The sequence below is a fragment of the Dendrobates tinctorius genome, unplaced genomic scaffold (genome assembly GCF_039654945.1).
Source record: "Dendrobates tinctorius isolate UK_male_01 unplaced genomic scaffold, ASM3965494v1 ptg000049l, whole genome shotgun sequence".
NCBI classification, from domain to species: domain Eukaryota; kingdom Metazoa; phylum Chordata; class Amphibia; order Anura; family Dendrobatidae; genus Dendrobates; species Dendrobates tinctorius.
Genome location: NW_027361717.1, coordinates 19881250 through 19894431, shown reverse-complemented (window position 1 = coordinate 19894431; position 13182 = coordinate 19881250). Strand labels below are relative to the sequence as shown.

The 13182-nt window shown below is 47.7% G+C and overlaps 1 protein-coding gene across 2 annotated transcripts in view; it reads left to right on the top strand.

Moving 5' to 3' along the window:
• Positions 1-13182, top strand: part of EPHB1 (EPH receptor B1) — a 434861-nt gene that overhangs the window by 397504 nt on the left and 24175 nt on the right. The gene's annotated exons all lie outside the window — the stretch shown is intronic.

The following is a 13182-nucleotide window of genomic DNA, read 5'->3' as shown; positions in this document are numbered from 1 at the left end:
GATTATAGGGAAAAGTTGGGGTCGTCCCGAAACACGAAACCCAATGTAAGTCAATGGGGAATAAAAGTCGGCAGTGAGAGGAGGACAGGAAACACACCTACAGTGCCCATTTGAATGCCAAAAGCATCAATTCTTCTTTCTTAAGCTTGTCAACCTTAATTAACTTCATAATACAAGTTACGCACTGAAAAATGGGGGTTATTTGGATAAAGTTGTGGGGGGGGGGGGGCTGGCTGCAGGTTTTCATGTGCCCTGGGCGAAAGAGCGCCCCTTTAACACATACCACAACTCATCATGCTCCGATACGGCAAAGAAATAGCGGTATAGTACAATGAAAAATACCTCACTTTTTACATCTCATGACGAGGCCCATCTATTTCTCCATACAGAATCATTGGTCCCATATAATGTTTGAAACAGTATATGATGAGCTCCACATAATGCTACAGTATATGTTGGTCCCCATGGATGAAGCTCCACTGTCTTATGGGCCCAAATAATGCTCCAAACATAATGGGCCCCATTTCTAATGCTCTAGTGTATAATGGGCCCTGTAAATGCTGCTCCAGTGTCTGATGTCCACCTTTGGAATGTTCCAGTGTATGGTGGGCCCCATCTATCATTCTCCAGAGTATAGTGCTCCCCAAAAATTGCTGTCCCAACATTGAAAACAATCAAATAAGTCTCCTCGCTAGGGAATCCCTGTACTTGTCTGGACAGGTGCTGTAGCTTGCTTAACAGCTCGCCAGCCGTTCTCACGCCCAGTATGGATTACACGTGATTGCACAAAGGTGAGAAAGGGTACCGTATCCCCAGATAACATGTATGGATAGCGTACACATTCAAAATATATGTCTCAGGAGGCAGGCTCAGACGGTGTTAGGCCCAGTATGGATTGCACGTGATTGCACAAAGGTTAGAAAGGGTACCGTATCCCTGGATAACATGTATGGATAGTGTACACATTCAAAATATATGTCTCAGGAGGCAGGCTCAGACGGTGTTAGGCCCAGTATGGATTGCACGTGATTGCACAAAGGTTAGAAAGGGTACCGTATCCCTGGATAACATGTATGGATAGCGTACACATTCAAAATATATGTCTCAGGAGGCAGGCTCAGACGGTGTTAGGCCCAGTATGGATTGCATGTGATTGCACAAAGGTTAGAAAGGGTACCGTATCCCTGGATAACATGTATGGATAGCGTACACATTCAAAATATATGTCTATACAGCATGAGGCAGGCTCAGACGGTGTTAGGCCCAGTATGGATTGCACGTGATTGCACAAAGGTTAGAAAGGGTACCGTATCCCCGGATAACATGTATGGATAGCGTACACATTCAAAATATATGTCTCAGGAGGCAGGCTCAGACGGTGTTAGGCCCAGTATGGATTGCACGTGATTGCACAAAGGTTAGAAAGGGTACCGTATCCCTGGATAACATGTATGGATAGCGTACACATTCAAAATATATGTCTCAGGAGGCAGGCTCAGACGGTGTTAGGCCCAGTATGGATAGCACGTGATTGCACAAACGTTAGAAAGGGTACCGTATCCCTGGATAACATGTATGGATAGCGTACACATTCAAAATATATGTCTCAGGAGGCAGGCTCAGACGGTGTTAGGCCCAGTATGGATTGCACGTGATTGCACAAAGGTTAGAAAGGGTACCGTATCCCTGGATAACATGTATGGATAGCGTACACATTCAAAATATATGTCTCAGGAGGCAGGCTCAGACGGTGTTAGGCCCAGTATGGATTGCAGGTGATTGCACAAAGTTTAGAAAGGGTACTGTATCCCTGGATAACATGTATGGATAGCGTACACATTCAAAATATATGTCTATACAGCATGAGGCAGGCTCAGACGGTGTTAGGCCCAGTATGGATTGCACGTGATTGCACAAAGGTTAGAAAGGGTACCGTATCCCTGGATAACATGTATGGATAGCGTACACATTCAAAATATATGTCTCAGGAGGCAGGCTCAGATGGTGTTAGGCCCAGTATGGATTGCACGTGATTGCACAAAGGTTAGAAAGGGTACCGTATCCCTGGATAACATGTATGGATAGCGTACACATTCAAAATATATGTCTCAGGAGGCAGGCTCAGACGGTGTTAGGCCCAGTATGGATTGCACGTGATTGCACAAGGGTTAGAAAGGGTACCGTATCCCTGGATAACATGTATGGATAGCGTACACATTCAAAATATATGTCTCAGGAGGCAGGCTCAGACGGTGTTAGGCCCAGTATGGATTGCACGTGATTGCACAAGGGTTAGAAAGGGTACCGTATCCCTGGATAACATGTATGGATAGCGTACACATTCAAAATATATGTCTCAGGAGGCAGGCTCAGACGGTGTTAGGCCCAGTATGGATTGCACGTGATTGCACAAAGGTTAGAAAGGGTACCGTATCCCTGGATAACATGTATGGATAGCGTACACATTCAAAATATATGTCTCAGGAGGCAGGCTCAGACGGTGTTAGGCCCAGTATGGATTGCACGTGATTGCACAAAGGTTAGAAAGGGTAGCGTATCCCTGGATAACATGTATGGATAGCGTACACATTCAAAATATATGTCTATACAGCATGAGGCAGGCTCAGACGGTGTTAGGCCCAGTATGGATTGCACGTGATTGCACAAAGGTTAGAAAGGGTACCGTATCCCTGGATAACATGTATGGATAGCGTACACATTCAAAATATATGTCTCAGGAGGCAGGCTCAGACGGTGTTAGGCCCAGTATGGATTGCACGTGATTGCACAAAGGTTAGAAAGGGTACCGTATCCCTGGATAACATGTATGGATAGCGTACACATTCAAAATATATGTCTATACAGCATGAGGCAGGCTCAGACGGTGTTAGGCCCAGTATGGATTGCACTTGATTGCACAAAGGTTAGAAAGGGTACCGTATCCCTGGATAACATGTATGGATAGCGTACACATTCAAAATATATGTCTCAGGAGGCAGGCTCAGACGGTGTTAGGCCCAGTATGGATTGCACGTGATTGCACAAAGGTTAGAAAGGGTACCGTATCCCTGGATAACATGTATGGATAGCGTACACATTCAAAATATATGTCTATACAGCATGAGGCAGGCTCAGACGGTGTTAGGCCCAGTATGGATTGCACGTGATTGCACAAAGGTTAGAAAGGGTACCGTATCCCTGGATAACATGTATGGATAGCGTACACATTCAAAATATATGTCTCAGGAGGCAGGCTCAGACGGTGTTAGGCCCAGTATGGATTGCACGTGATTGCACAAAGGTTAGAAAGGGTACCGTATCCCTGGATAACATGTATGGATAGCGTACACATTCAAAATATATGTCTATACAGCATGAGGCAGGCTTAGACGGTGTTAGGCCCAGTATGGATTGCACGTGATTGCACAAGGGTTAGAAAGGGTACCGTATCCCTGGATAACATGTATGGATAGCGTACACATTCAAAATATATGTCTCAGGAGGCAGGCTCAGACGGTGTTAGGCCCAGTATGGATTGCACGTGATTGCACAAAGGTTAGAAAGGGTACCGTATCCCTGGATAACATGTATGGATAGCGTACACTTTCAAAATATATGTCTCAGGATGCAGGCTCAGACGGTGTTAGGCCCAGTATGGATTGCACGTGATTGCACAAAGGTTAGAAAGGGTACCGTATCCCTGGATAACATGTATGGATAGCGTACACATTCAAAATATATGTCTATACAGCATGAGGCAGGCTCAGACGGTGTTAGGCCCAGTATGGATTGCACGTGATTGCACAAAGGTTAGAAAGGGTACCGTATCCCTGGATAACATGTATGGATAGCGTACACATTCAAAATATATGTCTCAGGAGGCAGGCTCAGACGGTGTTAGGCCCAGTATGGATTGCACGTGATTGCACAAAGGTTAGAAAGGGTACCGTATCCCTGGATAACATGTATGGATAGCGTACACATTCAAAATATATGTCTATACAGCATGAGGCAGGCTCAGACGTTGTTAGGCCCAGTATGGATTGCACGTGATTGCACAAAGGTTAGAAAGGGTACCGTATCCCTGGATAACATGTATGGATAGCGTACACATTCAAAATATATGTCTCAGGAGGCAGGCTCAGACGGTGTTAGGCCCAGTATGGTTTGCACGTGATTGCACAAAGGTTAGAAAGGGTACCGTATCCCTGGATAACATGTATGGATAGCGTACACATTCAAAATATATGTCTCAGGAGGCAGGCTCAGACGGTGTTAGGCCCAGTATGGATTGCACGTGATTGCACAAAGGTTAGAAAGGGTACCGTATCCCTGGATAACATGTATGGATAGCGTACACATTCAAAATATATGTCTATACAGCATGAGGCAGGCTGAGACGGTGTTAGGCCCAGTATGGATTGCACGTGATTGCACAAAGGTTAGAAAGGGTACCGTATCCCTGGATAACATGTATGGATAGCGTACACATTCAAAATATATGTCTCAGGAGGCAGGCTCAGATGGTGTTAGGCCCAGTATGGATTGCACGTGATTGCACAAAGGTTCGAAAGGGTACCGCATCCCTGGATAACATGTATGGATAGCGTACACATTCAAAATATATGTCTCAGGAGGCAGGCTCAGACGGTGTCAGGCACAGTATGGATTTGACGGCCCAGATTACACAGCGGAGGAGCAGGGAGAGGTAAAGATTGCAAATGCTGGGGCCCTGCCCAAGCAAGGGGTCCCACTCGTGGGCGTCGGTACTGGCACTGGGCCCCTCATAGTACAGCGGTGTGTCTGACGGCGGGTGTGCACCACCACCGTCAGACACACTTGATTGCACTATGAGGGACCCTGTGCCAGTGCCCGCGCCCAAGAGTCGGCCTACCCACCTGTCCAGGGCAACGGCACTCGCACGGTGTCGTGCGCTAGGTGGTGACCCCGGCCATGGGGGGGGGCAGCACTGTTAGGGAGTTTTAGAAAGTGGCATATGTTGATGTTGGACATTCAGCTGATGCAAAAGGCGAAATAGGTGAAGTACCAGGAAGAGGTGGACCAAAGCAAGCCATTTTTCTGTCACCCTATGTGTCATCAGGGGAAGGTGGGACAAAATCCTTGGAAACCCATGCGTGGTTCATTTTAATGAAGGTTAGATCATCCACATTTTGGGTTGACAGACGGGTCCTTTTTTCTGTCAGGATTGATCCAGCTGCACTGAAGACTCTTTCCGATAGCACACTTGCAGCTGGGCAAGCGAGCTCCTGTAAGGCATATTGTGCCAATTCAGGCCAGGTGTCCAGTTTAGCGGCCCAATAGTCAAAGGGGAATGACCTGTGTGTGAGAACATCGATATGGGAGGAAAAGTAGTTTGTAACCATAGTTGACAACTGCTGTCTCCTGTCACTTTCCATCGATGCAGTATTACCAGTTGTGTGAGCGGTATTTGAAAAATCAGTCCACAACATTGTCATGAAACCCCTGTCTCCAACGCCACTTCTGCTGTGTGCACCACGAACACCTCTGCCAAGCTGCCCCCGGCCCGTACGGCTCGTGTGAGAACCATCACCGCTGCTGTGTGCTGGGAATGCCTCAAGCAACCGATTTACCAGAGTTGCTTGTTTATTAGCCAATATTAGGTCAAGGTTCTCCTGTGGCATGATGTTTTGTAATTTGCCTTTATAGCATGGATCCAGGATGCTGGCCAACCAGTAGTTGTCATCGTTCATCATTTTGGCAATGCGGGGGTCCCTTTTTAGGATCCGCAAGGCATAATCTGACATGTGGGCCAATGTTCCCGGTGTCAATGATGCACTGCGAGTGCTGGTTGGAGGAGCACTTTCTGGCAAATCCACATCCCTCCAGTCACGCACAAACCCTGTACCAGACCTTGCCACGCCAACATTTTCACTTGCCCCACGAGATGCATCCTCCTCCCCTAAGTAATCATCCCCATCATCCTCCTCCTCCTCCTCTTCTTCCTCCACCTCGTCCAGGAGAGGTCCCTGAGCAGACAATGGCTGAATGTCATCAAGGATTCCCTCCTCCTCTTCCTCCTCATCAACATTGTCTGCAGACGCCTGCTCCTTAAGGTGCGTCAAAGTTTGCATGAGCAGACGCATAAGTGGGATGCTCATGCTTAGGATGGCGTCGTCTGCGCTTACCAGCCGTGTGCATTCCTCAAAACACTGAAGGACTTTACAAAGGTCTTTCAGCTTCGACCACTGCACACCTGTCAACTCCATGTCTGCTCTCAAAGTGCCTGGCCGTGTATCCTCCCACAAATGCATTATGGCCTGCCTCTGCTCGCACAGCCGCTCCACCATGTGCAGGGTGGAGTTCCACCTTGTTGCAATGTCGATAATGAGGCGGTGGTTGGGAAGGTGGAGCAATCGCTGCAGCTTCTGCATACGAACGGAGTGTACAGGCGACCGGCGGATGTGCGCGCACAGTCTTCGCACCTTCTGGAGCAGGGCTGTTAACTCCGGATAATTTTTGAGGAAGCACTGCACCACCAGGTTCAAGGTGTGAGCCAAGCAAGGTATGTGGCTGAGTTTTGAAAGGGCTATGGCTGCCACAAAATTACGGCCGTTATCACTAACTACCTTGCCTGCCTCAAGATGTACACTGCCCAGCCATGACTCAGTTTGTCGCTTCAAGTACTCGGCCAGCACCTCGGCGGTGTGTCTGTCGCCCAAACACATCATCTGCAACACAGCCTGCTGACGCTTTCCACTAGCTGCTCGATAGGGGGACACATCGTGTGCAACAGTGGCAGCTGCAGATGGAGTGCTCGTACGACTGCGCTCTGTGGACGAGCTTTCGCTTCTGGAGGAGGAGGAGGAGGGTCGAACGCCTACAGCCAACTGTTTCCTATACCGTGGGCTAGGCAGCACTGTCCCACCACCGCTGTCCCCTGTGGACCCTGCATCCACCACATTAACCCAGTGCGCAGTGATGGACACGTAACGGCCCTGGCCATGCCGACTGGACAATGCATCAGTTGTGAGGTGCACCTTTCCGCTCACTGACTGCTTGAGTGCATGGACAATGCGGTCTTTCACATGATGGTGGAGGGCTGGGATGGCTTTGCGAGAGAAGAAGTGGCGACTGGGTAGGTCATAGCGTGGTACTGCATAGGCCATGAGTTCGCGGAAAGCTGTGCTTTCCACCAACCGAAAGGGCATCATCTAAACGAGATTAGTTTGGCAATGTGGGCGTTCAAACCCAGTGTACGCGGATGAGAGACTGAGTACTTTCTTGACCTACTCATAGTGTCTGGGAGGGTGAGCTGGACTTGAGAGCTGCATATGGTGGAAGTAGCGGTGGACAGGGCGGACTGAGAGAGGGTTGATGATGGTGATGGAGTTGGTGTTCTTTCTGATGGCCTAGAATCAGTCTTTCGTTGATATAACAGTGGGATTCCCTGACTGCTGTGGTCTTGCAACGACACCTCAACATTTGCTGCTGTGCTAACCGGTGGACTTACAGTGGGGGAAACAATGTAGCGTTGCTGACTACCTTCGTTGTGATCAGTTGCACATGTGGCACTTGAGGTTTGGTGTTGTGTCCACGCTTGCAAGTGCATGGTGGTTAAATGTCTAAGCATGCAACTGGTATTCAAATTTTTCAGATTTTTCCCTCGGCTAAAGGTCTTTGCGCACTTCTTACAGATAACCTTGGCCTGATCATGAGGATTTTGTTCAAAAAAGTGCCACACTGCACTCTTCCTACTTTGGCAGACATTTTGCGGCCTAGCACGCTGTGATCTTTTGACCCTCTGGACAAGCTGTCCAGCAACTCTTTTGATGTTTGGAACCTGTCTTTGGAGTGCTCCGGGCCTGCCAGATAACAGCTGTTGCGATGTCGATGTCTGCTGTGGATGCTCCTCATCTGAGCTATTGGAAGCAGCACCCTCTTCCCCCAATGGATGCCAATCTGTGTCAACAACTGGGTCATCCATCACCTCCTCTTCTATGTCATGTGCACCTTCCTCTGTGTCACCGTGTATGGTGGTATGGTGTGCGGGAAGGGGCACCTGAGTCTCATCAGGGTCAGAATCTGGCTCTGTACACTGCGAGGACAATGTAGTGCTCTGAGTGAATGTACCAGCAGAATCATCCATCAGCGGCTGTGCATCAGTGCACTCCATGTCAGATTCATCTTGGCCTGGGTAATTCACCATTTCACTTGATAATCCAGGCATGGTATGTGAAAACAGCTCCATGGAGTAATCAGTAGTATGGCCTGCGTCATCCTTCAATCTTGGTTGGGGTGAAGGACACAAGGAAAGGTGTGGTTCATGAACATGAGCCTCCAATGACGACTCAGTGCTTTTACTTTTTACAACTGAAGAAGAGGAGGCGATAGAGCTGGAGGCTGAGTCAGCAATGTAAGACAAAACTTTTTCCTGATGCTCTGGCTTTAAAAGCGGTTTGCCAACTCCTAGAAAACTAAGCGTTCGAGGCCTTATGTAGCCAGACGATGACGCAGGCTCAGCACCTCCTGCATTCGGTCCTATTTTGCTCTTGCCACTACCATCAGATCGACCACCAACACCATCATTACCAACTGCCAACCCCCGCCCAATTCCACGGCCTCTTCCACCAGCCTTCCTCATTTTTGGTAGAAATGTAGACAAAATCCAACAAACTATATAGTAATGTAAAACAAGGTACAAGGTGTCTATAGGACAGGGGAGATTTTGAATTTCTGCACACACTTTTGGACACTGGACACTTTTGGATTGTGTGAGGCCCACTGATATCTGAGCGCTATGTGACAGGCTCGATGGCACAGCTGTGACAAAAGTGACTAGAGGATAAGGGAGATTTTGAATCTCTGCACACACTTTTGGACACTGGACACTTTTGGATTGTGTGAGGCCCAATGAATATCTGAGCGCTATGTGACAGGCTCGATGGCACAGCTGTGACAAAAGTGACTAGAGGATAAGGGAGATTTTGAATCTCTGCACACACTTTTGGACACTGGACACTTTTGGATTGTGTGAGGCCCAATGAATATCTGAGCGCTATGTGACAGGCTCGATGGCACAGCTGTGACAAAAGTGACTAGAGGATAAGGGAGATTTTGAATTTCTGCACACACTTGTAGACAGTGGACACTTTTGGATTGTGTGAGGCCCACTGATATCTGAGCGCTATGTGACAGGCTCGATGGCACAGCTGTGACAAAAGTGACTAGAGGATAAGGGAGATTTTGAATCTCTGCACACACTTTTGGACACTGGACACTTTTGGATTGTGTGAGGCCCAATGAATATCTGAGCGCTATGTGACAGGCTCGATGGCACAGCTGTGACAAAAGTGACTAGGGGATAAGGGAGATTTTGAATCTCTGCACACACTTTTGGACACTGGACACTTTTGGATTGTGTGAGGCCCACTGATATCTGAGCGCTATGTGACAGGCTCGATGGCACAGCTGTGACAAAAGTGACTAGAGGATAAGGGAGATTTTGAATTTCTGCACACACTTTTGGACACTGGACACTTTTGGATTGTGTGAGGCCCAATGAATATCTGAGCGCTATGTGACAGCCAGGCTCGATGGCACAGCTGTGACAAAAGTGACTAGAGGATAAGGGAGATTTTGAATTTCTGCACACACTTGTGGACAGTGGACACTTTTGGATTGTGTGAGGCCCACTGATATCTGAGCGCTATGTGACAGGCTCGATGGCACAGCTGTGACAAAAGTGACTAGAGGATAAGGGAGATTTTGAATCTCTGCACACACTTCTGGACACTGGACACTTTTGGATTGTGTGAGGCCCAATGAATATCTGAGCGCTATGTGACAGGCTCGATGGCACAGCTGTGACAAAAGTGACTAGAGGATAAGGGAGATTTTGAATCTCTGCACACACTTTTGGACACTGGACACTTTTGGATTGTGTGAGGCCCAATGAATATCTGAGCGCTATGTGACAGGCTCGATGGCACAGCTGTGACAAAAGTGACTAGAGGATAAGGGAGATTTTGAATTTCTGTACACACTTGTGGACAGTGGACACTTTTGGATTGTGTGAGGCCCACTGATATCTGAGCGCTATGTGACAGGCTCGATGGCACAGCTGTGACAAAAGTGACTAGAGGATAAGGGAGATTTTGAATCTCTGCACACACTTTTGGACACTGGACACTTTTGGATTGTGTGAGGCCCAATGAATATCTGAGCGCTATGTGACAGGCTCGATGGCACAGCTGTGACAAAAGTGACTAGAGGATAAGGGAGATATTGAATCTCTGCATACACTTTTGGACACTGGACACTTTTGGATTGTGTGAGGCCCACTGATATCTGAGCGCTATGTGACATGCTCGATGGCACAGCTGTGACAAAAGTGACTAGAGGATAAGGGAGATTTTGAATTTCTGCACACACTTGTGGACAGTGGACACTTTTGGATTGTGTGAGGCCCACTGATATCTGAGCGCTATGTGACAGGCTCGATGGCACAGCTGTGACAAAAGTGACTAGAGGATAAGGGAGATTTTGAATCTCTGCACACACTTTTGGACACTGGACACTTTTGGATTGTGTGAGGCCCAATGAATATCTGAGCGCTATGTGACAGGCTCGATGGCACAGCTGTGACAAAAGTGACTAGAGGATAAGGGAGATTTTGAATTTCTGCACACACTTGTGGACAGTGGACACTTTTGGATTGTGTGAGGCCCACTGATATCTGAGCACTATGTGACAGGCTCGATGGCACAGCTGTGACAAAAGTGACTAGAGGATAAGGGAGATTTTGAATTTCTTCACACACTTTTGTACACTGGACACTTTTGGATTGTGTGAGGCCCACTGATATCTGAGCGCTATGTGACAGGCTCGATGGCACAGCTGTGACAAAAGTGACTAGAGGATAAGGGAGATTTTGAATCTCTGCACACACTTTTGGACAGTGGACACTTTTGGATTGTGTGAGGCCCAATGAATATCTGAGCGCTATGTGACAGGCTCAATGGCACAGCTGTGACAAAAGTGACTAGAGGATAAGGGAGATTTTGAATTTCTGCACACACTTGTGGACAGTGGACACTTTTGGATTGTGTGAGGCCCACCGATATCTGAGCGCTATGTGAAAGGCTCGATGGCACAGCTGTGACAAAAGTGACTAGAGGATAAGGGAGATTTTGTATCTCTGCACACACTTTTGGACACTGGACACTTTTGGATTGTGTGAGGCCCAATGAATATCTGAGCGCTATGTGACAGGCTCGATGGCACAGCTGTGACAAAAGTGACTAGAGGATAAGGGAGATTTTGAATCTCTGCACACACTTTTGGACACTGGACACTTTTGGATTGTGTGAGGCCCAATGAATATCTGAGCGCTATGTGACAGGCTCGATGGCACAGCTGTGACAAAAGTGACTAGAGGATAAGGGAGATTTTGAATCTCTGCACACACTTTTGGACACTGGACACTTTTGGATTGTGTGAGGCCCACTGATATCTGAGCGCTATGTGACAGGCTCGATGGCACAGCTGTGACAAAAGTGACTAGAGGATAAGGGAGATTTTGAATTTCTGCACACACTTGTGGACAGTGGACACTTTTGGATTGTGTGAGGCCCACTGATATCTCAGCGCTATGTGACAGGCTCGATGGCACAGCTGTGATAAAAGTGACTAGAGGATAAGGGAGATTTTGAATCTCTGCACACACTTTTGGACACTGGACACTTTTGGATTGTGTGAGGCCCAATGAATATCTGAGCGCTATGTGACAGGCTCGATGGCACAGCTGTGACAAAAGTGACTAGAGGATAAGGGAGATTTTGAATTTCTGCACACACTTGTGGACAGTGGACACTTTTGGATTGTGTGAGGCCCACTGATATCTGAGCGCTATGTGACAGGCTCGATGGCACAGCTGTGACAAAAGTGACTAGAGGATAAGGGAGATTTTGAATCTCTGCACACACTTTTGGACACTGGACACTTTTGTATTGTGTGAGACCCAATGAATATCTGAGCGCTATGTGACAGGCTCGATGGCACAGCTGTGACAAAAGTGACTAGAGGATAAGGGAGATTTTGAATCTCTGCACACACTTTTGGACACTGGACACTTTTGGATTGTGTGAGGCCCACTGATATCTGAGCGCTATGTGACAGGCTCGATGGCACAGCTGTGACAAAAGTGACTAGAGGATAAGGGAGATTTTGAATTTCTGCACACACTTTTGGACACTGGACACTTTTGGATTGTGTGAGGCCCACTGATATCTGAGCGCTATGTGACAGGCTCGATGGCACAGCTGTGACAAAAGTGACTAGAGGATAAGGGAGATTTTGAATCTCTGCACACACTTTTGGACACTGGACACTTTTGGATTGTGTGAGGCCCACTGATATCTGAGCGCTATGTGACAGGCTCGATGGCACAGCTGTGACAAAAGTGACTAGAGGATAAGGGAGATTTTGAATCTCTGCACACACTTTTGGACACTTTTGGATTGTGTGAGGCCCAATGAATATCTGAGCGCTATGTGACAGGCTCGATGGCACAGCTGTGACAAAAGTGACTAGAGGATAAGGGAGATTTTGAATCTCTGCACACACTTTTGGACACTGGACACTTTTGGATTGTGTGAGGCCCAATGAATATCTGAGCGCTATGTGACAGGCTCGATGGCACAGCTGTGACAAAAGTGACTAGAGGATAAGGGAGATTTTGAATCTCTGCACACACTTTTGGACACTGGACACTTTTGGATTGTGTGAGGCCCACTGATATCTGAGCGCTATGTGACAGGCTTGATGGCACAGCTGTGACAAAAGTGACTAGAGGATAAGGGAGATTTTGAATTTCTGCACACACTTTTGGACACTGGACACTTTTGGATTGTGTGAGGCCCAATGAATATCTGAGCGCTATGTGACAGCCAGGCTCGATGGCACAGCTGTGACAAAAGTGACTAGAGGATAAGGGAGATTGGATTGCTTTTAAAAAAGCAGTTTGCGGAGCAGTGGGTAAACAGCAATGCAGGAATGTCAGGAAGCCTTAGAAGGCAGCCCAACAACCAACACCCTGATACACCACTATATAGCCTCCCCTTGCACTGCACACACAGTGACTGGTGTGTTGTGCAGGCCAAATCGCTAGCAGCAGAAGCAGTTTTTTTATCTTCTTCCCTG